This window comes from Nyctereutes procyonoides, unplaced genomic scaffold, assembly GCF_905146905.1.
Source record: "Nyctereutes procyonoides isolate TBG_1078 unplaced genomic scaffold, NYPRO_anot_genome, whole genome shotgun sequence".
Taxonomy (NCBI): domain Eukaryota; kingdom Metazoa; phylum Chordata; class Mammalia; order Carnivora; family Canidae; genus Nyctereutes; species Nyctereutes procyonoides.
Genome location: NW_026575135.1, coordinates 32,633,752 through 32,659,870, shown reverse-complemented (window position 1 = coordinate 32,659,870; position 26,119 = coordinate 32,633,752). Strand labels below are relative to the sequence as shown.

The following is a 26,119-nucleotide window of genomic DNA, read 5'->3' as shown; positions in this document are numbered from 1 at the left end:
TGCTTTTGCAAACTATATTCCCTTATGTGTATAGAAGACCAGATAAAAAGCATGAAATTAATTTTTATTAGAGAGGACAAAAACTATAACCTTTTCCTGATAACTTTTTCAAAGACAACATGGGTATAGTTTCAAGGTTAAATATAAATTGAATCTTGGAGAAATTGTTAGATTTTTATGGATACAAAATTTTCTTTTTGTGTAGGGCTGGTGATTTGCATGAATCCCAATTTGACATATGCTTTTCACTACACATTAATGAACTATTCACACTATATGTGGCAGAAAGCAGTGGAAAATAGAAAGTAAATGACATTAAAATGGAGTTTTTAATCTGTGGTGGGTATAGATTTGCATTATTGTCCTTGTATGAAAAATGAAGGTTACTGCTTCCTCCCATATGATAAATTTTCACATACCTGAGAGAGGGAGAAAGACAAAGAAAGAAATACACAAAGAGAAGGTATATTAAACCCAGTAAAAAATGTTGTATCCATTTTTTGATATGGTTTATATAAAAGAGGTGCTTCAAAATGATATATGATACATAACATTATTCATATTATTTCTTAGTTTTATTTCTTTATTTATTTACTTAGCAAGTTGGAAAATAGTTTAATGATCACTCACTAAATCCATAAGTTCACAGGGATAACCTTTTCCTCTACTCTTGCTGTCAACATGTTCTTCACTGTAGACTATTAAAAGTCAAAAGCTTCTGGTTGTTTCATCTACTTAAAACTAGATGGAAGAAATGACCTAAGTCATATCAACTTCATGCTTCAATGTGAAAGTGCCAAAGCTCTCTTGGAAATGTCTTCTTTCTGAAGGCTGCTTTCCTTGTCTGGAAGATGCTTTAAGGCCCATGCAGCTTGCTTCTTCCAGAAGCCAAGAGACTGTTAAATGCCTCAAAATGCCCAAAGAGATCCCAATATGTAGTCAAGGTGAGTTTGAAACAGGCTGCATGCTTTTTAGATATGATGAATATTAGAGTTCTGAGAAAAATATTAACACCGTCATGGAATTCTTGGAGGGTTGAGATATTAAAGCACTGTGGCAAGAGTCTCATGCAATAGGAAGAAGTCTGGAACCACTACTTCTTCGTTCAGTATCAGGCCTTTGGAGGCTTTGGTTTGGAAGAAGATAATTGTGTGTGTGTGTGTGTGTGTGTGTGTGTGTGTGTGTGCGCGCGCGCGCGCGTTTTGATTTAGGGGTTTACCCCTTTAATTTTAATGTCTGACAGCCTCCCTCAGATGTTTGGGTTGTTGTAATGGCATTTTTCTCACTTCTCACACCCAGTGCTTCTTCCACCACATCCTCAATGAAAACCCTGGCAATACCAGACACAGCAATAACAACATCCTGAGACACAGAGGTGCCAGTGACAGACTGGATCAGCCATTCATTCATTCATTCACTCATTCATTCATTCATTTATTTATTTTAAAGATTTTATTCATTAGAGAGAGAGAGAGAGAGCGAATGAGCAGGGAGGAGGGGCAGTAGGAGAGGGAGAAGCAGATTCCCTGATGAGCAAGGAGCCTGTTGTAGGGTGGGGGTAGGGAGGGTGAAGTGGGGCTGGATCCCAGGACCTCTGGATCAGGACTACACCTGAAGGCAGACACTTGTCCACTGAACCACCCAGGTGCCTCTGGATCAGCCTTTTAATGGCTGCCAAGGGGAAAGCTGACCAGTGATACATTTCATAAAGGTTCAACTGCCTCTCAGAAAAAGAAGAAACCAAGATTTCCATCTTTTAAACTTCATCTTCGCTTTTTGCTTCTTTTCTTTCTTTTCTTTGGTACCTGTTTTCTTTTTTCTTTTTTTGGCTGTAGGAGTAGGTGATGATGAGTCTTTCCTTTCAACTGCTGTTAAAACTGAGGTGTCCTGACTGGAGCTCACCTTCCTTGGCCACAGCTTTTTCCTAGTCCCCATTTCTATCCCTATCAGTATACTCCGGGATTCTGTCTGTAAATGTAGCCGTAGGGTCAGGAGCAGGGGTCAGTTCATCTGGCTCCCCTGTCTCTCCACCTTTCTCTGTGGGCAACTCACAGGTATTATCCATAGTGGCAAGAAAGTGAGGGTAGAGGTCACGGGTCTGTCAGATTCTGGAGCTCAGGCCTCGCCTATCCTCTTAATTTTAAGTAAAAATAATCCATGCTAATCATATGGAAAATGTAAACATACCACATTTGTTGTTGAGTTTATTAGTGCTCAGCTATCTCTGCATATCAAAAGAAAAATAATAAGTAACAATAATTGTATTTAATACTTACCATGTTCATTAGTTGGAGGAATTAATGCTTGTTAACCACATTCTGGAAATATTTGGGGCTTGTATTTGGAATAGCAAATTTCTATACAAAGGAAGACTCCGGGAGCCTATGAAGTATGAGCAAAGAAAAACAAGGTAGTTCAGTAGAAGTATTTCCATCATTAAACCTTTAAAAATGTCAGTCAAAATCGAGTTATTACTTCTGAAACTGGAAAGATATACAGTGTGGCAAATTCCCCATAGTACATATTCTAAACTTTGCCATTCAGGTGGAACTATTTGAACACCCACATTTTGTGCTTTACTTCCTTTTCCTGAGTTCATTCCCTTTTATTTCTATTGGTAGCTCTTAGATCAATCCTCCCTGCTTTGAATAATTCACCATCTAAATAAAAGTAACAACATCAAAGCATCGCAGACTTAATACACTCCATTCCAGCTTGGGCTCCCATGGGTTGATCTGAAGGAGCCTGAAGAATTAATCACCCAGGATAAGAGCCTCAAGGTTTTCATACATTTAATGCTCAAGTAAGTCACTTTCAGAAAAAAAAAAAAATTCTCTTTCCCTTTTGTTTTTGTGTTTAGTTTTCTAAACACTGTCATTCTGTTTCCACTTCAGCTCCAGATCCCCGGGATGTCTTGGCACCAAACACATGTAAAACAAATAAACACCTTCTTGCACACTCTAACAAGTGTAGCAATTAGTCTCTGAGCACAGCTTGCTCTCCACCACGGCAACTCATTTGGTGCTGGTTGTTATTGTAGGAGAACAACTTTGAATCAGTAACATTTGTTTGATTCTGCAGTTTTCACCCCTGTCTGCATGGTGGCTTCTGTATATCCCTTTCAAATAGCAAGTTCTACGCTTGTATGAAATGAGCTGCCACCCAGCATACAACACTTAACTCCTGTGTGTCACCTTGTCACACTTTCATGGAACTTTCAGCAGTGGGTGATCTTCACTCCATATGGGCTGTAATAACTCCTTGCTGTGGTGTGAATTACAGATGACTTCAGTCTAAGTGTTTTTTCCTTTTTTTTTTTGTATGATAGTATTGGCTTAAAATAGTATTAATAATCCTTGGTATATATTTATAAGCAGCCTGCATTCCGAGATACAAAATGTTATTTGTAAGTACCCAAGTGGCATCTTCAGTGGGTAAGTGATAAAACACTCGCTTTCATTTTATGTATGCCACAGAGAGGCTAAATATTTTCTTTGAGTTGGTGCAAAAATCGGAAGGTTGAACATAAAAGTCCTGGTCAATGGCATTATTTGATATGTTATCCTACTTTTCTAAATGATTTTATTTTACAAAGGATGGATATTTTTGTGGGGGAGGAGCTAAAGCATGTTAAAATACGTCTTTCGGGCAGCTCTGGTGGCCCAGTGGTTTTGCGCCGCCTTTGGCCCGGGGTGTGATCCTGGAGACCCAGGATCGAGTCCCACGTCTGGCTCCCTGCATGGAGCCTGCTTCTTCCTCTGCCTATGTCTCTGCCTCTCTTTGTGCATCTCATGAATAAATAAATAAAATATTTTTTAAAAAATGTCTTTTATTCTGAAATACAGTGTTGTAAGTTATGGAACAGAGCACACATTTTCATCAGTAATATACAGTGTACCATATTCTCCTGTATAAATGAGTATTACTTGGAAACCAAATCAAATGTTTCTAGCTACAAAAAATTGCTATTGAACTTTGTCTCAGGATACTAACATCTACCTTTTCTCAACATTTTTTTTAAAGTTTTTTTTTTAATTTTTATTTATTTATGATAGCCACAGAGAGATAGAGAGAGAGGCAGAGACACAGGCAGAGGGAGAAGCAGGCTCCATGCACCGGGAGCCCGACGTGGGATTCGATCCCGGGTCTCCAGGATCGCGCCCGGGCCAAAGGTAGTGGCTAAACCACTGCGCCACCCAGGGACCCCTTTTCTCGACATTTTTAGTCAAATTTCCTAGACCTTTTCTTCAGTAATGCAGGGTATACTTGTGAACAAATAAAAGTAATAAACTCTCACAAGGTTCAGGTCCCAGCTCTGTAGCTGTGTGTGCCTTTGGATAACCTGAGTAGCCTTTGGGATTCAGTGCATCATCAGTTATACAAAATGGTTAAATTAAGTGGTTTTTTAAAGCCCTTCACAGTTCAAAAATTCACTTTTCATATTCTTACCAAATAATTCTTGCACTTGGAGGATTTGATACATTATACAGAACTCTGCTTGATTTTTCTGTGTAAATTATGATGAAATTGAACTATTTACATATAATAACTGTTCATTGTAACTCTACTTATGTGCTAGTCATTGTGCTAAAAGCTAGATACAGTGAGTAAAATAAAACACACTTGCTGCCCCACCCTGAGAGAATATGTTCCAGTGTATGACAGATAAGTAAGTAGGAAAATAATTATAGATTGTAGTAGGTGGCAAGAAGGAAATAAAGAAAGAGCTGAGATTGAGAACAGTGGTTATAGGAAGGAGGTACTTTACATAAAATACTCAGGGATAGCTTTGCAGATTTTGGTTTCTTTAGAAATTTGGTCACAAGAAAAGTCACACCAAGCACTCTTGCTTATGTAGTACCATCCCTTGGAGAGGAGATAGTAGGGGAGGAATATGAGATGTGATTTCAGAGAAGGTGAATGGAAGTGTATTGGTGCCTTGTGCTCACTCTGTGTTTTGGACAAGCCTCTTTGTTTATCTGGACTTGTTTCCTTGTCAGTTATGGTGCTTGTAGGAGCACTTACTCATCAAACTGCTGAGAGATACAGAAAATCTCTGCCAACTCTCAAATGAGTGGTCATTTTTTTTTAACATATCAGTAAGGGAAAGATTTAAAAATCATCAAACACCTTTTCCTCAATTCTTAATTTTAACAAGAAGCAAGAAAAGCCATGAGGTAAACAGGCACAGTGGAAAGGCTGACTGGAATGCAGAAAAGTAGGCTGGTGAATGAAGACAGGTTTGCTATGGTCAAGCAATATCTCCGGTTTTCTTCCTTCTTACCACCAAATCATGTTCCTTTCCCAGTAGGAGGGATTTTTGCTGTTTTGTTCCATAAATTGTGAATAAGGCTTTTCTTATAATTTCCTTATTGGACTAAGTTAGAGTTTAAGTAGAATGTAATGCTGGGACCTTTCTGTATTAGTATTGCAAAGCCTGAAAATATCACTTATGAAATAGTCATGTAGTGGACAGCCCTTTAATTGGAATGACAGCATAAATTCAGAAACACCTATTTAGAGTATTCATTCCCCAGTGTGAGAATTTATCACAGATACCATCTTTTATGTTTCTTATGTTACAAACTTCATCAAGTTTTCTGAGTTGCTAAACCAGCAAGAGAAGCTTCTTTATTATATGTTTGCAATATAAAGGAGAATCCTACTTTACCCACTTTCTTTAAAATGTTACTATCAAAATGCCAAACCAAGTGTTTAGTGCTGATAGGACTGCATTTGATAACAGCATTAGCACATCCTTATTGGTTCTGCATATATAGCAAAAGCTACATAGTCCCTTGACAAGGCTTACCCAGTTTAGCCTATGGTATCTCTAGGATGGCTGCATCTATAAATATATGAGCTAGGCGTAGGCTTTTAAAGATGTCAATTAAGAACCACAGCTATATTTGCTTTAGGAAGAGCAGAGTGATTTTTGTTGCCATGTGATACAAAGTTTTAGGAATCTACAAACTTGTGGGAATACATAATAGAGTAAATTATTTCCAAAAAGTTTCCATTTTGGTACATTAAACATTCTCTACCCACACTAGTGTTTCAGAGTGCTTTGTTGTTAGGCAGTGTTCTCTGACTAAGGATGTTTCATGAATAACTATCAATGCTGTGCAGAGAGATTGCATGACAAATATCTGATTTCAAAGATGGCTGGAAATTTTAAAGTCTGCACCCAACAGTTATAGATAGAAGAACTCATTTTACAGGTGGTGGGTTTATCTGGTTGTCTTAGGCAAATGTCCATTATGATAATCATGGTTTATACATTTGCTGTCAATTGTATCATTAGTGATACCTTCCCTCATTCATCCTTACATTTTATTATCAGCACAATGACTCTATGATACTGTTGTTCTTTTAGCATAGGAGTTTAAAATAGTGATTCAACCAAATACTTTGAGACCTGCAAAAAATATGATTAACATTTTCTAAAGCATCCTTGGGAGGTTTTAACATTTGTTAATTTCCAAAAAGTACATATTACAGATAAACATTCTAGCTCCATATATTACTATAGAATATCTTTAAAAGACTGGTGAGGAGAAACAAAAGATTAGTCAACCATGTTACTATGTACAAATATTTCTTTGTATCCAAGAATTACTTTTCCAAGATTTCATTTTTTTTGACTAATATTTCCCTTCCTAGACAAAAGTTAGGTTTTTATAATTTCTTGGGGTTTTCATGGGAGAGGAAAGGGGATGAAGAGATATTTGAAATAAAACATGTATCAGAACTTTTCTAAGTTTTGAGAAATTTTGACAAAACCAAATATATATATATATAAGTATATATATATATATATACTTACTTATATCTTCTAGTCTTTGTAAAATAAAAAACTAGAAGGGACCATTATTTTGAGATTGTAAGTGGACTTTCTTCAGAGTTTTGAAAGTGTAGATGTACATTTGAACTCAACTTTTCAAAAGAGACAAAAAGCTTAATCATCAAACTATTGGTGTTCAGCCTTAGGAGATGATCAGAATTTTACATGATTTATCTTTTATTTTTTTATTTTTATTTTTTAAAAAAGATTTTATTTATTTATTCATGGGAGACACACAGAGAGACAGAGAGAGGCAGAGGGAGAAGCAGGCTCCATGCCGGAAGCCCGACGAGGGACTCAATCCCGGGTCTTCAGGATCATGCCCTGGGCTGAAGGTGGTGTTAAACCGCTGAGCCACCCAGGCTTCCTGATTTCTCTTTTAAATGGTCTTAAAATAGTTCCTTCAGTCATGATACTTATATTCTATCTATTTGGTTTGGGAAAGGGAGCATGTATAGATAGCTCAAGTGAATTTATCTTTTTAAAAAATTTTTATTCCACTATAGTTAACATAAAGTGTTGTATTAGTTTCAGGTGTACAATATAGTGATTCAACAATTCTATGTATTACTCAGTACTAATTGTGATATTTAATCCCCTTCACCTATTTCATCCATCTCCCACCTTGCTCCCCTCTGGTAACCATCAGTTTGTTTTCTATAGTTAAGAGTCTGTTTTTTAGTTTGTCTCACTTTCTTTCTGTTTTTTTTTCCTTTGCTCATTTGTTTTTTCTTAAATTACACATATGAGTGAAATATGGTATTTGTCTTTCTCTCATTGGATTATTGTTCTTAGCATTATAGTCTCTAGATCTATCCATATTGTTGCAAATAGCAAGATTTCATTCTTTTTTATGGCTGAGTAATATTCCATTGTATATCACATTTTGTTTTTTTAAAGATTTATTTATTGTTTTAAAGGGAGTGTGCAGGGGGTAGGGGAGAGGGAGAGGGAGAAAGAACTCAAGTAGAACTCCACATTGAGCACTTAGAACCCGATGCCAGGCTTGATCCCACAACCTGGAAATCACAATTGGAGTAAAAACCAAGAGTCAGATGCTCAATTTGACTGCATCACCTATGCACCTATATTCCACATCTTCTTTATCCATTCATCTGCCAATGGACACTGGATTGGTTCCACAATTTGGGTATCGTAAATAATGCTGCAATAAACATATTGTAAATAATGTGCACATATCTTTCTGAATTAGTTTTTTCATACCGAGTAGTGGAATTACTGGATCATATAGTAATCCTATTTTTAATTTTTTGAGGAATCTATTATGTTTTCTACAGTGGCTGCACCAGTTTGCATTCCCACCACATCCTCCTCAACACTTGTTTCTGTTTTTTATTTTAACCATTCTGACAGGTGTGAGGTGATACCTGATTGTGGTTTTGATTCTCCTTCTCCTGATAATAAGTGATGTTGAGCATCTTCCCATGTGTGTGTTGGCCATTTGTATGTCTTCTTTGGAAAAATGTCCACTCAGGTTCTCTGCCATTTTTAATCAGCTTATTTTATTTTTTAGTGTTGAGTTGTATAAGTTTTTTATGTATCTTGGATACTAACCCTTTATTAAATATGTCATTTGTAAATATCTTCTATCTAGTAAGTTGTCTTAGCTTTTTTTTTTTTGACTGCTTCCTTTGCTGTGCAAAAGCCTTTTATTTTAATGTAGTCCTAATAGCTTATTTTTGCTTTTGTCTCCCTTGTCTCAGGAGATATATCTAGAAAAATGTTATGGCCAATGTTAGAGAAATTCCTGCCTATATTCTCTTCTAGGATTTCTATGATTCAGCTGTCACATTTTAGGTCCATAATCCAATTGTTTTTGTGTATAGTATAAGAAAGTGCCCCAGTTTCATTCTTTTGCATGGAGCTGTCCAATTTTCCCAACACCATTTGTTGAAGAGACTGTCTTTTTCCTATTGCATATATTCTTGCTTTCTTTGTCAAAGATTAATTGACCATATATGTGTGGGTTTATTCCTGGACTCCCTTTTCTGTTCTGTTGATCTATATGTCTGTTTTTGTGGCAGTATCCTACTGTTTTGATTACTCAGCTTTCTGGTATATTTTGAAGTCTGGATTTGTGATACCTCCAGTTTTGTTCTTTTTCATGATTGCTTTGGCTGTTCAGGGTGTTTTGTGGTTCTATACAAATTTTAGGGTTGCTTATTCTAGCTCTGTGAAAAATGCTGTTGGTATTTTGATAAGGGATTGCATTAATTCTGTAGATTGTTTTGGATGGTATAGACTTTTTAACAGTATTTTTTTCTTCCAATCCATGAGCATGAAATAACTTCCCATTCATTTGTGTCAATTTCTTTCATTAATGTCTTAGTTTCCGAGTAGAGGTCTTTTACCTCCTTGGCTCCACTTATTCCTAAGTATCTTATTATTTTTGATGCAGTTGTAAATGGGATTGTTTCTTTCATTTTTCTTTCTGCTACTTCATTATTAGTGTATAGAAATGCAGTAGATTTCTGTATATTGATTTTGTATCCTGTGACCTTCCTTACTAGCTTATTAGCTCTAGTAATTTTTTGGTGGAGTCTTTAAGGTTTTCTATATACAATATATCATCTGCAAATTGTAGAAATTTTACTTCTTCTTCACCAATTTGGATGCCTTTTGTTTCTTTTTGTTGTCCAATTGCTGTGGCTATGACTTCTAGTACTGTGTTGAATAAAAGTGGTGAGAGTACACATCCTTGTCTTATTTCTGACCTCAGGGGAAAAGCTCTCAGTTTTTCGACACTGAGTATGATGTTAGCTGTAAGGTTATCATATATGGCCTTCATTACATTGAGATATGTTCCCTCTAAACCTACTCTGTTGAGGGTTTTTATCATGAATGGATATTGTACTTTGTCAGTTGCTTTTCCTGCATTTATTGAAATGACCATAGGGTTTTTAGCTTTTCTCTTCTTGATGTGACACATCCTGTTCATTGATTTGTGAATATCAAACCATTCTTACATCCCAGGAATAAATCCTACTTGATCATGGTGAATTCTTTAAATGTGTTTTTAGATTCTGTTTGTCAGTATTTTGTTGAGGATCTTTGCATCTATATACATGAGAGATTTGTTCTGTAGTTCTTCTCTTTTTTGTTGTATCTCTACCTGGTTTTGGTACCAGGACCATGCTGGCCTGATAGTATGAATTTGGAAGCTTTCTTTCCTATTCTTTTTTTTTTTTTTGGGAATCGTTTCCTTAACTGTTTGGGAGAATTCTCCTATGAAGCTGTTTGTTCCCAGATTTTGTTTGTCAGGAGTGTTTTGATTATTGATTCAATTTCATTGCTGTAATCAGTCTGTTCAAATTTCTATTTCTTCCTGGTTCAGTTTTGGGAGGTTATAAAATTCTAAGAATCTATCCATTTCTTCTAGGGTGTCCAATTTGTTGGCATATGATTTTTCATAATATTCTCTTGTAATCATTTGTATTTCTGTGGTGTTGGTTGTTGTTGTTTTTTTTTTTTGATAAGTCTGGATAAAGATTTATTGATATTTTCAAAGAACCAGCTACTGGTTTCATTGTTCTGTTTTATTGGTTTGTGTTTTTGTTGTTGTTTTAGTTTGCATTTTCTTTATTTCTGCTCTAATCTTTTTTCATTTTTTTATTTTTTAATAATAAATTTATTTTTTTATTGGTGTTCAATTTGCCAACATACAGAATAACACCCGTGCTCATCCCGTCAAGTGCCCCCCTCAGTGCCTGCCACCCAGTCACCCCCACCCCCCGCCCTCCTCCCCTTCCACCACCCCTAGTTCGTTTCCCAGAGTTAGGAGTCTTCCATGTTCTGTCTCTCTTTCTGATATTTCCAAAAAGAGCAGATCTGCTCTAATCTTTATTATTTACTTCTTTCTATTGGTTTGGAGTTTTGTTTGTTCTTGGTTTTCTGGCTCTTTTTTGGTGTAAGTTTAGGCTATTTATTTAGATTTTTCTTGCTTCATGAAGGAGACCTGTATTGCTATGAATTTCCCTTTTAGAACAGCTTTTGCTGCATCCCAAAGGTTTTGGACTATTGTGTTTTCATTTTCATTTGTCTCCATGTATTTTTTAATTCCTCTTTGATTTCCTGGTGGTTCCATTCATTGTTTAGTAGCATGTTATTTAACCTCTATGTATTGTGATCTTTCCAGATTTTTTCTTGTAGTTGACTTCTAGTTTCTTAGTGTTGTGGTCAGAAAACATGTATTATATGACTTTAGTCTTTTTTGAATTTGTTGGGACTTACTTTGTGGTGATCTATTCTGAAGAATTTTCCATGTGCACCTGAAAAGGATGTGTATTCTTCTGTTTTGGGATGGAATGTTCTGAATATATCTGTTATATCCATCTGTTTCAGTGTGTCATTCAAAGCCATTGTTTCCTTGTTAATTTTCTGTCTGGATGATCTGCCCAATAATGTAAATGGGGTATCAAAGTCCCCTACTATTATTGTATTACTGTTGATTCCTTCATTTACATTTGTTTTTAGCTGTTTTATTTATTGGGTGCTCCCTTGCTGGGCACGTAAATATTTACAATTATTGTATCGTCTTGTTGGATTGTTCCCTTTATGATTGTATAGAGTCCTTCTTGGTCTCTTGTTATGGTCTTTGTTTTAAAATTTATTTTGTCTGATATAAGTATTGCTACCCTAGCTTGCTTTTCACTTCTATATCCATGATAAATGCTTGTCCATTCCTTCACTTTCAATCTGCCTGTGTCTTTAGATCTGAAATGAATCTCTTATAGGCAGCATATAGATGGGTCTTGCTTTTGTATTCATTCAGGCACCTATGTCTTTTGATTGGTGCATTCAGTCCATTTAGATTTAAAATAATTACTGATAGGTATGTACTTATTGCCATTTTGTTACTTGTTTGATGATTGTTTTTGTAGTTATTCTCTGTTCCTTTCTTCTCTTGATCTCTCATAGTGAGCTGACTTTCTTTAGTGATATACTTGTATTCCTTTCTCTTTATTTTTCAAATATTTATTACTGGTTTTTGATTTGTGGTTACCTTTACATTTATATGTAATATCTTATGCATATAGCAGTCTATATTAAGTTGATGGTCACTTAAGTTTGAACCCATTGTTTACTCCTTGCTCCTCCAGGTATATGATATTGTACTTTGTATTCTTTTATTTTGTGAATCCCTTGAATGTTTTTTTATGGATACACTTAATTTTACTACTTTTGCACTTCCTACTTTTCTTACTCCTACTTATGGTCTTTCCTTTCCACTCAAAGAGTCCCCTTTAACATTTCTTGTGCGGCTAGTTTAATGTCATGAATTCCTTTAACTGTTGTTTGTCTGGGAAATTCTATCTCTCCTATTCTGAAAGCCTTGCTGAGTATTCTTGGCTGTAGATTTTTTTTTTTAAATCATGGCACTCTCTTCTGGCCTGCCAACTTTCTGTTGATAAATTAGCTGATAGCCTTATGGGGTTTCCCTTGTATGTAACTGTTTCCGTTTCTCTTGCTACTTGTAAATTTTTCTCTTTATCATTACTTTTTGCCATTTTAGTTATAATGTATATTAGTGATAACCTCCTTGGTTGATTTTGTTGGGGTCTCTCAGCCTCCTGGACCTGGATTTCTGTTTCCTTGTACAGACTCAGGAAGTTTTTGGCTATTATTTCTTCAAATACATTTCCTGCCCTCTTTGGTCTTTCTTCTCCTCTGGGGTCCCTGTAATGCGAATATTATTATGCATGGCAGTATCAGTAAGTTCCCTAAGTCTATTTTCATTTATTATTATTTTTCCCCCTCTCTTATGTAGCCTGATCGCTTTCCATTACTCGATCCTCCAGGTCAATGATCCAATCTTCTGCTTTCTCTTGTCTACTATTTATTCTATCTTGTGTATTTTTAATTTCAGTTACTGAGTTCTCATCTCTGGTTGGTTTTTCTTAAAGTTTTCTGTCTCTGTTAAGGGCCTTACTGAGGTCCTCTAGTCCTTTCTCAAGTCCAGTGAATATCTTTATGATCATTACTTTAAATTCTCTCTCAGGCATATTACTTATATCCATTTCATTTAGATTTCTTGCTGTGATTTTGTCCTTTTCTTCCATTTGGGATTTATTCCTCTGTCTCCTCATTTTATCTAAATCTGTCTGTTTCTATGTGGTAGGAAAGTCAGCCATATATTTTGCTATTAAAAGTAGTGGCCCTATGAAGAAGAGGTTGTGTAGTGTTCTACAGTGCAATGTCTTCTGTTCACCAGAATCTGGTGCTTCAGAGGTGTCTTCTGTGTGTGTTGTGTGTGTCCTACTTTTGTGGCTAAGCCACTTTTGCCTTTAGTCCAGTCATCTGGAATGGCTCTCTTTGCCTGTTGTGGGCTGGGTTTATTCCCTGTGTTCTAACTGGGCCAGTCTGAGGCTGTCTTGTTTCTGAGTTGAGTCAGACCACGTGTTTGCCAGAGATGCAGTAGCATTAAACTACAAGGCACTTTCTCTATGTTGTTCCCTGGGAGGTTTTCATTGGTGGGCAGGATCTGCAGTCATACCAGATGTCTGCCTCAGCCCAGTACTGGGGGTGTGGTTAGACTGATGTCTGTGGTTCTCTTCCCCTCTTCTTTGGGCAGGAGTCACATTTGAGTGGTGCTGACCCCTGCTGTGTTGTACAAGCTCTGTTTTGGAGGGCTCTGGCTAAAGGCATATTAGAAAGGGCAGACCTGCAGAAGAATGCAGAGGCAGGGTGTGCTATTAGCAAGTTAGATGCTATGCTGGTTCCCACAGGTGTTTGTGTGTCTAGGCTGGGGGCAATTGGTGCCTGTCAGCTCCTTTGTTCCTGGTGAATCCTCCCAAAGATCCCTGACCTGCCAGCACAGGCTCTGAGACTAGTACATAAATCTCCTTCCTGTGTACCCCAGATATTTTTCAAACTGCTGCTTCAATGCCGTATCTCCAAGAGGCTGTTTGTTGTGCTGTCTCCAATGCAGGGACTTAGTTTCCTCTCGCTCTACCACCTCTGCTAGATTCCAGCCTGCTGATTTTTAAAGTTCCAAGTGTTAAACCCCACTGATTATAAGAACTTGTAAAATTAGATTCCTCTGGTTTTAAAGCTAAATGTTGTGAGGATTCATCATTCCTATGTAGGTTCTGTGCCTGGGGTGCTCAGTGTGAGGGTCTTTTTCTCTCCCCTCTCTGTGCCTCTTGTGTCCCTCCCTCCCATGGACAGCCTTGCCATCTGTTTATCTCTTCACTAAATCTCTGCTTCTCCTACCCTCTTCAATGTGGCCTTTTCTCTACATTTAGCTGTGGAGAGTCTGTTCTGCCCATCTTTGGTTCATTTTCTGGGTTATTTACACTGATATGGGTGTTATCTGGTTGTATCTATGGGATGAAGTGAATTAGGATCCTCATACTCTGCCATATTCTTCTGAAGTCTCTCAAATGAATTTTGCCATAAAACCAATTCTATTTTACATTCTGGTACTAGTACATTTTATGAAGGTAACAAAACAAATTGAAACCAATCTTTCAAAAGGATTCATTCCTAAAATCACTTATTATGTAACACTTTCATCTGTATATAAAAAATAATCTGTCTTCTACTTTTCTCAAAGATTTTTTTGAGCAGCTGGTGTGTGTTGTGTGTGTGAAGGTGTACTATATATATTCAAGTGCTAATGCTTCTGCTTGGCCTAACTGGCATCAAGCCACATCTGTTTACACTGAACTTACGTGTCAAAGGGAATATATACAAAATTTTGAAGTTTAGCCTTTGAGAACGTAAAAAAAACCCTGAATAAGTGAAAAAATTATTTATGTCAGGAGTTATCTGTTGCTAAATGGTCTTCTGAAATTTGATTTTTTAATTGGCTAATTAGTAATTACTAGCTGAGTTACTGTAATATGCAAGTTGTTTATTGTCATATGTCATATTTATGTTATATGCATATCCTTATTTTCATAATTAAAACTAGTTAGAACACCACTGGTGTATGCGGGAGCTGAATCCAGGGCTCCAGAGCTGGCCCCGCCACTGTGGTTGTTCCTCCTGGGGAACAACAGGGGTAAACAACCCCCACTGAGCCCTGCACCAGGCAGGGGTAGAGCAGCTCGCCCAAGTGCTAACACCTGAAAATCCGCACAACAGGCTCCTCCCCCAGAAGACCAGCTAGACGGACCAGTTCCAGGGAGATGTCAAGGGACCTAAAGTATACAGAAACAGAAGTACTCCCCCGTGGTTGGTTTTGGTTTTTTTTTTTTTTTGTTTTTTTTTGTTTTGTTTTTTTTTTTTTTTTTTTGCTTTTTGATTTCTGTTTGCTTCCCCCACGCCTTTTTTTCCTTTCTTTCTTTCTTTTTCTTTATCTTTTTTTCTTCTTTTTTTCTTTTTTCTTTTCCTTCTTTCTCTCCTCTCTTTTTCTCCTTTTCCCAATACAACGTGCTTTTGGCCACTCTGCACTGAGCAAAATGACTAGAAGGAAAACCTCACCTCAAAAGAAAGAATCAGAATCAGTCCTCTCTCCCACAGAGTTACAAAATCTGGATTACAATTCAATGTCAGAAAGCCAATTCAGAAGCACTATTATACAGCTACTGGTGGCTCTAGAAAAAAGCATAAAGGACTCAAGAGACTTCATGACTGCAGAATTTAGATCCAATCAGGCAGAAATTAAAAATCAATTGAATGAGATGCAATCCAAACTAGAAGTCCTAACGACGAGGGTTAACGGGGTGGAAGAACAAGTGAGTGACATAGAAGACAAGTTGATGGCAAAGAAGGAAACTGAGGAAAAAAGAGATAAACAATTAAAAGACCATGAAGATAGATTAAGGGAAATAAACGACAGCCTGAGGAAGAAAAACTTATGTTTAATTGGGGTTCCCGAGGGCGCCTAAAGGGCCAGAGGGCCAGAATATGTATTTGAACAAATCATAGCTGAAAACTATCCTAATCTGGGAAGGGAAACAGGCATTCAGATCCAGGAAATAGAGAGATCCCCCCCCCCTAAAATCAATAAAAACCATTCAACACCTCAACATTTAATAGTGAAGCTTGCAAATTCCAAAGATAAAGAGAAGATCCTTAAAGCAGCAAGAGACAAGAAATCCCTGACTTTTATGGGGAGGAGTATTAGGGTAACAGCAGACCTCTCCACAGAGACCTGGCAGGCCAGAAAGGGCCAGCAGGATATATTCAGTATCCTAAATGAGAAGAACATGCAACCAAGAATACTTTATCCAGCAAGGCTCTCATTCAAAATGGAAGGAGAGATAAAGAGCTTCCAAGACAGGCAGGAACTGAAAGAGTATGTGACCTCCAAACCAGCTCTGCAAGAAATTTTAAGGGGGACTCTTAAAATTCCCCTTTAAGAAGAAGTTCAGTGGAACAATCCACAAAAACAAGGACTGAATAGATATCATGATGACACTAAACTCATATCTGTCCATAGTAACTCTGAACGTGAACAGGCTTAATGACCCCATCAAAAGGCGCAGGGTTTCAGACTGGATAAAAAAAGCAGGACCCATCTATTTGCTGTCTACAAGAGACTCATTTTAGACAGAAGGACACCTACAACCTGAAAATAAAAGGTTGGAGAACCATTTACCATTCAAATGGTCCTCAAAAGAAAGCAGGGGTAGCCATCCTTATATCAGATAAACTAAAATTTACCCCGAAGACTGTAGTGAGAGATGAAGAGGGACACTATATCATACTTAAAGGATCTATCCAACAAGAGGGCTTAACAATCCTCAATATATATGCCCCGAAAGTGGGAGATGCCAAATATATAAATCAATTAATAACCAAAGTGAAGAAATACTTAGATAATAATACGCTTATACTTGGTGACTTCAATCTAGCTCTTTCTATACTCGGTAGGTCTTCTAAGCACAACATCTCCAAAGAAACGAGAGCTTTAAATGATACACTGGACCAGATGGATTTCACAGATATCTACAGAACTTTACATTCAAACTCAACTGAATACAAATTCTTCTCAAGTGCACATGGAACTTTCTCCAGAATAGACCACATACTGGGTCACAAATCGGGTCTGAACCGATACCAAAAGATAGGGATCGTCCCCTGCATATTCTCAGACCATAATGCCTTGAAATTAGAACTAAATCACAACAAGAAGTTTGGAAGGACCTCAAACACGTGGAGGTTAAGGACCATCCTGCTAAAAGATGAAAGGGTCAACCAGGAAATTAAGGAAGAATTAAAAAGATTCATGGAAACTAATGAGAATGAAGATACAACCATTCAAAATCTTTGGGACGCAGCAAAAGCAGTCCTAAGGGGGAAATACATCGCAATACAAGCATCCATTCAAAAACTGGAAAGAACTCAAATACAAAAGCTAACCTTACACATAAAGGAGCTAGAGAAAAAACAGCAAATAGATCCTACACCCAGCAGAAGAAGAGAGTTAATTAAGATTCGAGCAGAACTCAACGAAATCGAGACCAGAAGAACTGTGGAACAGATCAACAAAGCCAGGAGTTGGTTCTTTGAAAGAATTAATAGGATAGATAAACCATTAGCCAGCCTTATTAAAAAGAAGAGAGAGAAGACTCAAATTAATAAAATCATGAATGAGAAAGGAGAGATCACTACTAACACCAAGGAAATACAAACGATTTTAAAAAACATATTATGAACAGCTATACGGCAATAAATTAGGCAATCTAGAAGAAATGGACGCATTCCTGGAAAGCCACAAACTACCAAAACTGGAACAGGAAGAAATAGAAAACCTGAACAGGCCAATAACCAGGGAGGAAATTGAAGCAGTCATCAAACATCCCAAGACACAAGAGTCCAGGGCCAGATGGCTTCCCAGGGGAATTCTATCAAACGTTTAAAGAAGAAACCATACCTATTCTCCTAAAGCTGTTTGGAAAGATAGAAAGAGATAGAGTACTCCCAAAATCATTCTATGAGGCCAGCATCACCTTAATTCCAAAACCAGACAAAGACCCCACCAAAAAGGAGAATTACAGACCAATATCCCTGATGAACATGGATGCAAAAATTCTCAACAAGATACTAGCCAATAGGATCCAACAGTACATTAAGAAAATTATTCACCATGACCAAGTAGGATTTATCCCCGGGACACAAGGCTGGTTCAACACTCATAAAACAATCAATGTGATTCATCATATCAGCAAGAGAAAAACCAAGAACCATGTGATCCTCTCATTAGATGCAGAGAAAGCATTTGACAAAATACAGCATCCATTCCTGATCAAAACTCTTCAGAGTGTAGGGATAGAGGGAATATTCCTCGACATCTTAAAAGCCATCTACGAAAAGCCCACAGCAAATATCATTCTCAATGGGGAAGCACTGGGAGCCTTTCCCCTAAGATCAGGAACAAGACAGGGATGTCCACTCTCACCACTGCTATTCAACATAGTATTGGAAGTCCTAGCATCAGCAATCAGACAACAAAAAGACATTAAAGGCCTTCAAATTGGCAAAGAAGAAGTCAAACTCTCCCTCTTCGCCGATGACATGATACTCTACATAGAAAACCCAAAAGCCTCCACCCCAAGATTGCTAGAACTCATACAGCAATTTGGCAGCGTGGCAGGATACAAAATCAATGCCCAGAAGTCAGTGGCATTTCTATACACTAACAATGATACTGAAGAAAGAGAAATTAAGGAGTCAATCCCATTTACAATTGCACCCAAAAGCATAAGATACCTAGGAATAAACCTAACCAAAGAGGTAAAGGATCTATGCCCTAAAAACTACAGAACACTTCTGAAAGAAATTGAGGAAGACACAAAGAGATGGAAAAATATTCCATACTCATGGATTGGCAGGATTAGTATTGTGAAAATGTCAGTGTTACCCAGGGCAATTTACACGTTTAATGCAATCCCTATCAAAATACCATGGACTTTCTTCAGAGAGTTAGAACAAATTATTTTCAGATTTGTGTGGAATCAGAAAAGACTCGGAATAGCCAGGGGAATTTTAAAAAAGAGAACCAGGGCAGCCCTGGTGGTGCAGCGGTTTAGCGCCGCCTGCAGCCCAGGGTGTGATCCTGGAGACCCAGGATCGAGTCCCATGTCGGGCTCCCTGCATGGAGCCTGCTTCTCCCTCTGCCTGTGTCTCTGCCTCTTTCTCTCTCTCTCTGTCTCTCATGAATAAATAAATAAAACCTTTAAAAAATAAATAAAAATAAATAAAAGCCCTGTACATCAGGGATGCCTGGGTGGCTCGGTGGTTGAGCGTCTGCCTTTGGCTCAGGTTGTGATCCCCAGAGTCCTGGGATCAAGCCCTGCATCAGGTTTCCTGTAGGGAGCCTGCTTCTCCCTCTGCCAATCTCTCTCTCTCTCTCTCTCTCTCTCTCTCATGAATAAATAAATAAAATCTTAAAAAAAAGAAAGAAAACCATATCTGGGGGCATCACAATGCCAGATTTCAGGTTGTACTACAAAGCTGTGGTCATCAAGACAGTGTGGTACTGGCACAAAAACAGACACATAGATCAATGGAACAGAATAGAGAATCCAGAAGTGGACCCTGAACTTTATGGTCAACTAATATTCGATAAAGGAGGAAGACTATCCACTGGAAGAAAGACAGTCTCTTCAATAAATGGTGCTGGGAAAATTGGACATCCACATGCAGAAGAATGAAACTAGACCACTCTCTTGCACCACACACAAAGATAAACTCAAAATGGATGAAAGATCTAAATGTGAGACAAGATTCCATCAAAATCCTAGAGGAGAACACAGGCAACACCCTTTTTGAACTCGGCCACAGTAACTTCTTGCAAGATACATCCACGAAAGCAAAAGAAACAAAAGCAAAAATGAACTATTGGGACTTCATCAAGATAAGAAGCTTTTGCACAGCAAAGGATACAGTCAACAAAACTCAAAGACAACCTACAGAATGGGAGAAGATATTTGCAAATGACATATCAGATAAAGGGCTAGTTTCCAAGATCTATAAAGAACTTATGAAACTCAACACCAAAGAAACAAACAATCCAATCATGAAATGGGCAAAAGACATGAAGAGAAATCTCACAGAGGAAGACACAGACATGGCCAACACGCACATGAGAAAATGCTCTGCATCACTTGCCATCAGGGAAATACAAATCAAAGCCACAATGAGATACCACCTCATACCAGTGAGAATGGGGAAAATTAACAAGGCAGGAAGCCACAAATGTTGGAGAGGATGCGGAGAAAAGGGAACCCTCTTACACTGTTGGTGGGAGTGTGAACTGGTGCAGCCACTCTGGAAAACTGTGTGGAGGTTCCTCAAAGAGTTAAAAATAGACCTGCCCTACGACCCAGCAATTGCACTGCTGGGGATTTACCCTAAAGATTCAGATGCAATGAAACGCCGAGACACCTGCACCCCAATGTTTCTAGCAGCAATGTCCACAATAGCCAAACTGTGGAAGGAGCCTCAGTGTCCATCGAAAGATGAATGGATAAAGAAGATGTGGTTTATGTATACAATGGAATATTACTCAGCCATTAGAAACGACAAATACCCACCATTTGTTTCAACGTGGAAGGAACTGGAGGGTATTATGCTGAGTGAAGTAAGTCAATCAGAGAAGGACAAACATTATGTGTTCTCATTCATTTGGGGAATATAAATAATAGTGAAAGGGAATATAAGGGAAGGGAGAAGCAATGTGTGGGAAATATCAGAAAGGGAGACAGAACATAAAGACTCCTAACTCTGGGTAATGAACTAGGGGTTGTGGAAGTGGAGGAGGGCGGGGGGTGGGGGTGAATGGGTGACGGGCACTGAGGGGGCACTTGACGGGATGAGCACTGGGTGTTATTCTGTATGTTGGTAAATTGAACACCAATAAAAAATAAATTTATTATAAAAAAAAGAAAAGAACACCACTGGTGTAAAAGAAGCACAGTTTTGTAATTCAACACATATTAAAAGGAGGAAAGCTTGAGTAGTTAGTTTAACCATAAACCCAGGTACATTGCATAAACAATAAATGAAATTTAGACTAAGATAGTTCTGATATACTGTGTGATTTTTATAGGACTCAGTGAGTGTGTTTTCAAAACAGTTTTGTAATACAGCAAATTATTATTTACCCAATTGAAGTAACTATGTGATAGAGAAGAGTTTGGGGGAAATTTATGCTTGACAGATGTTCTCAATATTTCCACAGCATCTATTTATGAACTCAGTATTTTTATGGAAAATAAGGTTTATGGGATGTACTGTTATTCTATGAAACACACATGCAGGTATACATGTACATACAATAAGTGTTGTAAATCTAAGCATAAAATGAGGGATAAAATTATTCTCTGTATTAAGCAATACCAAAGCAGAGGGCAAGTACTATTAAGATGGGTGAAAAGGCCCCATGGACAAAATAACTGAACTTCTACCTTGGCTAGGAAGTCTTCTCGGAAGAAGTCTTATTTTTTTTAAATATTTTATTTATTTATTTGAAAGAGAGAGAGCATGAGTGAGGGTTGCAGGGCAGAGGGAAGATAAGCAGGCTCCCCACAGAGCAGGGAACCCTCTGTGGACCTCTAACCTAGGACTCTGGGTGATGACTTGAGCCAAAGGCAGATGGCTTAACTGACTGAACCACCCAGGTACCCCTAGAAGAAGTTTTAAAGATTAATCTTAAAAAATGAAGAGGACATCTAAAGGTATACAGATGGAGAAGGGCATTGCAACTGATTCTGCATTTGGACATTAAAGGGTAAATATGAGAAAGTATTGTACCACTCTGTGCATTCAATGATGTATCAATATTCTTTAAGGTTGGGATGGGGATTTTTTTTTGGTATATAAAATATTTGCTGATTCAACCACCCTAAATTTAGACATAGGAAATATTTCAGGCCAAGGGAAACCTGCCTTGTACCTGTTTGTGGAATAATCATCTCAATCAGCTCTGTTTTTTGTTCAAATAAAAGCAGAAATAAGTATAGCTACCATTTATTGACTAACTAATATCTTCCAGGTACCTTGTTGTGACTTTTTCAAAGGACTGTATAATTTTCCCTGTTCTACAAATAAGGAAATAAATTTGTCCATATAGCAGAGACCTAGGATTAATCACGGTTGCAGATGATAGTACAGAGACACTATCAATGAATTATGAAATCTAAACTGAAGCTATATAAAGTTATATTAAGTCTCTTTTTTCAGATTCAAGAACGAGGAGTGCAGATGTTACAAGAGGAGAAGTATCTTGATAAACCTATATTTTAATCACTCTTAACATCCTGGTGACATTTCCTTCGCTTCTGTAAAACTGTATTTTTCTCGTTATCTTTCTCCTTTCTGACTGCAATTTGCTTACCTTGGATTTTGACTGTTCTTATTTTTAACATCTCTTCTAACTCAGTGTATTCTCCCAAAGTGATATCAATCATTTTGCAAAGTGACAAAACCTATCTTATATCTTTAATTTGTAGTATTTAAATTTTTTTCCAGGTCTTGGCTATCACCTGTGCTGTTATTCTTTGTTTTATAACTGTGTTCAGAATAAGCCAGCAATTATTCCAGAAGCTTCTGAAATTCAATAAGTCTTAAACTGAAAATATTATCCCCATATCTTCCAATCTCCCAAAACAAGTTTTCTCTTTTTCAGTTTCTCTGCTTTTGTCTCTGTACATGGAGACATTTTCTCATGACCCAGGCTAAAACATTTCAAGCCATTTTTTTCTCTTCACATTATTAAATCTGTTTCTAAGTTCTATAATTTTCCTGTCAATTACATCATGATTTACTAAATTCTTTCTATTTCTAGCTCCATAATTTAGGACTTCCAAATCTATATCCAGATTATCTTTCAGTGAACACTCTAATACCTTTCTTCACTCTTTTTCTTATACACAAAATAGCTTCCTTTCTTCTCTAAGAATATTTATATATGTGTGTTTATATTCATCTCCCAAAACTCAGCTTAATTCTGTAGGCTTATCTCTGATGATACCTATGCACCTAAATCTTTGTTTTGTGTAACAAACTTCTAAATCTTAGAAATGAGACCATGTAGTTTAATCCTTTATTGAGTTTTTGTTTCACATTGTCTTCTCAGATAAATTGTAACCTCTGGTAGGTCATGAACTGTGCTTCTTTTTATCCCTTTGATAATTAGAAAAGAATCAAAGCATTGTGGGAAGTTAATAAACACTATGAATTGATCAAAGAACTTTTTCAAGACTAGAGAGAAAGAACAGAAAATATAACCAGATCTCAAAACTGGATTCCATATTTATTTAGTATGTGTGGCAGCTAAAAACATAGATTATAGAACAAGATATGTCTCAAAGTTTATACCTTGGCTCTCATACTTGGACAAATTAGTTAAATCGTCTATGCCTCAGTTTTCTTATTTGTGAAATGGGGATAGTTCTATCAATGTTCTGCTATCATTGTAAATATTAAGTGTGATAATAATACAAAAATACTAAGATCATATATTGCTAATACCATAACTGGACATTTTACATGGGTATCTCATTTACTATCTTACAATAACCCTTTGAAGAACACTGAGGTAAGTACCATTATTATCATCTTCATTTTACAAAGAAACTAAGGTTTAGAGATTAAGCAATTTGCCCAAGATTATAACTCATAAACAGATAAAGCTGTTAACCCAACATTGACTTTAAAACTTAGGCCCCTAATAAAAAACTTTAATGTATGTAAGCATTTAACATATTGATAAGCTCATATTACATATTCCCTAAGTGGTAGCAGTTTTATTAGCCTGAAGAATGTCTTTGTATAAGATTTGAGGGTCTGCTATTGACTGCATGCATTCTAATCTTTCTTTCTGTTAACATACTTTCATAAACTCTATGCTACTATTTTAGCAAGATTGTCCTATAATGTATTCCTCAGTAAATGAAATGATTGGAAAATTTATCATTCCTTGCCACATGATCAAACAGGAAATCAAAATACTTTTCTCTAACAACTTAATTGCATCGAGAATAATATTCCATTTCTTCATTTGGGTTCTAAAGGAGAAATAATCAGATTGTGGAATCTAAACCTTAGTCATGTAATTAACTAATATTGTGACCATGAGTATGTTACTTTTACCATTCCAGGTTTTATTCTTCCCATTCCAAAAAAGGGGCTTGAGTTACTTATTTTCTATTATCTCTTCCAAATATTTTATAATAGGCCAAAATATGAAATTAGAACTCTGAGTAAAAATATATATTTGTACTCATGAAAAAGAAAGAACTGAAGGAACATTACTTTTGTGTTCAAGTATTTCAATGATCATAGCTCTTTAACATCTGTCTCTACCACATTTCTTTCCTTTAATTATTCCAACTGAAAGATTTTTCCTTTTATTTTTTTCTGAAAATAGCCTGCAACCATCTCAGAGGAGGACTTGCACATCTAACAGTTGTTTTAGCCCCCACCACACCTCTTGTCTTGTGATCAAGAGGATGAGAGAACAGAATGCAAGCATTTGGCAGGATTGCCATATTAACACTATTTGCTGTTTGCAGCATAGTTCTCCAACCTGTTTCAATAACAAAATTATTAATAATTCATTAGAACTTTTCACGAATAATTAGTCAAGTAGCACTGGAAGAAGGTTCTAAGGGGAAGATGTTCACAGACCAAGAAGTCAAGGGTGTAAATTATGATCATGATTATTTTATTTCACAAAGTGATAGCATGTGCTACTTATTTCTGCTACTCAGAGGCCAACAACGGCAACACTGATGATTTACCTGAGATGTGCTCATCTGTTTACACTTTTACATTCAATAAAGCTGTGCAGTTACTATGGCAACTGGAAGTCTATAGGGTCTGTTTCAAAACCTGTGTCTGGCAGTTTATGTGCATAAATCTTCTACACACTGATATAAGGCTCTAGTCCTGTGTTTTATTAATTTGTATTTTCTTTGTATCTCAGATGGTGTTTTATTTTATAAACTATGAAGTCCAGAAGAGGCTGGCTAAAGAAACAATTTGTCTTGAGAATCTAACCTTGGAGCTTTAGAGAAGTCTGGCTTATTAGCATGAAAAGAAAGCACAAAGCTTGGCATTTCAGATATAGAAACATTTACAGTGATTTCTTCTACAAACTAGGCCAAAGCCTTGGATCTTTTGCAGTTCAGCTTCCTAAGCAATTCAATAATGACTCCTCTCACCTGGAAGGGAGAAAGCTAAGTACTGGTTTCTAAAGGAGAAGAGCAACAATGGAGTGTGCTTTTCTCCTTAATACTGACATATAAAACTGTATACTAATAGTTCTGTGAAATGATAAACTATTCTGGTACAGGTGAGGTTACATCATTGCTTCCCCGAAGAAGTCATTAGAGAAAGCTCAGCAAAAAACGTATGATCAATACATCATCAATACATCAGACTTTTTAGACTCTTTTATTTTTCAAAACATAATTTTCAGCACTTTCTCCAGCAAATATTCGAACTATATTGAGGAAGCGTGGTCAGTGTGGGTAAGTGTGGTCTATTTGAACATGCAAGTCTTTAACATGAGAGAGACATGGATTTGAAATCTGGTTCTTCTACTTCTTACAACTTGACCTTTTTGAGCCTCTGTTACCTCATCTGAAAAATTCAAATAGGAATATGTATTTGCTGGATTATTATTAGATTTGCTGTATAGATTAAATGTTTTTCAATTATGAAATAAACATTATAAAATTTACCATTTTAACCATTTTTAACAGTTCAGTGACATTAAAGTACATTCACATTAATGTACAACCATCATCACCATTTATTTCCAGGACTTCTATCGTGTAAAACTGAAACTCTCTACCCATTAAACAATAACTTTTCATTTCCTCCTCCTCCCAGGTCATGACAACTATCATTCTACTTTCTGTCCCTATGAATTTAACTATTTTAGGTACCACATATCTGTGGACCATATAGTATTTGTTCTTTTGTGATCACTTATTTTACTTAGGATAATGTCCTCAAGGTTCATCCATTTTGCAGCATGTGTCAGATTTTCATTTCTAAGGCTGAATACGATTCCAATGTATGTGTAAACTACATTCTGCTTATTCATTCCTCTGTCAATCAACACATGTGTTCCACCTTTTGGCTATTGTGAATAATGCTATATGAACATGAGTAGAAATATCTCTTCAAGTCCCTAATTTCAGTTTTTTTGGACCTACATCCAGAAGTGAAATTGTTGGATCATTTGGTATTTGTATTCTTAATTTGGGGGGGAAATGTTCAGCTGTTTTCCTCAAAAGTTTGCCCCATTTTACATTCCCACCAGCAGTGCATGAGGGTTCCAATTTCTCC

The 26,119-nt window shown here is 36.9% G+C and overlaps 1 pseudogene; it reads right to left on the bottom strand.

Annotated features, from left to right (window-relative positions):
• Window positions 1-1,229: 1,229 nt before the first annotated feature.
• Window positions 1,230-2,065, bottom strand: LOC129494585 (transcription initiation factor TFIID subunit 11-like; annotated as a pseudogene).
• Between the last annotated feature and the right edge of the window lie 24,054 nt (window positions 2,066-26,119).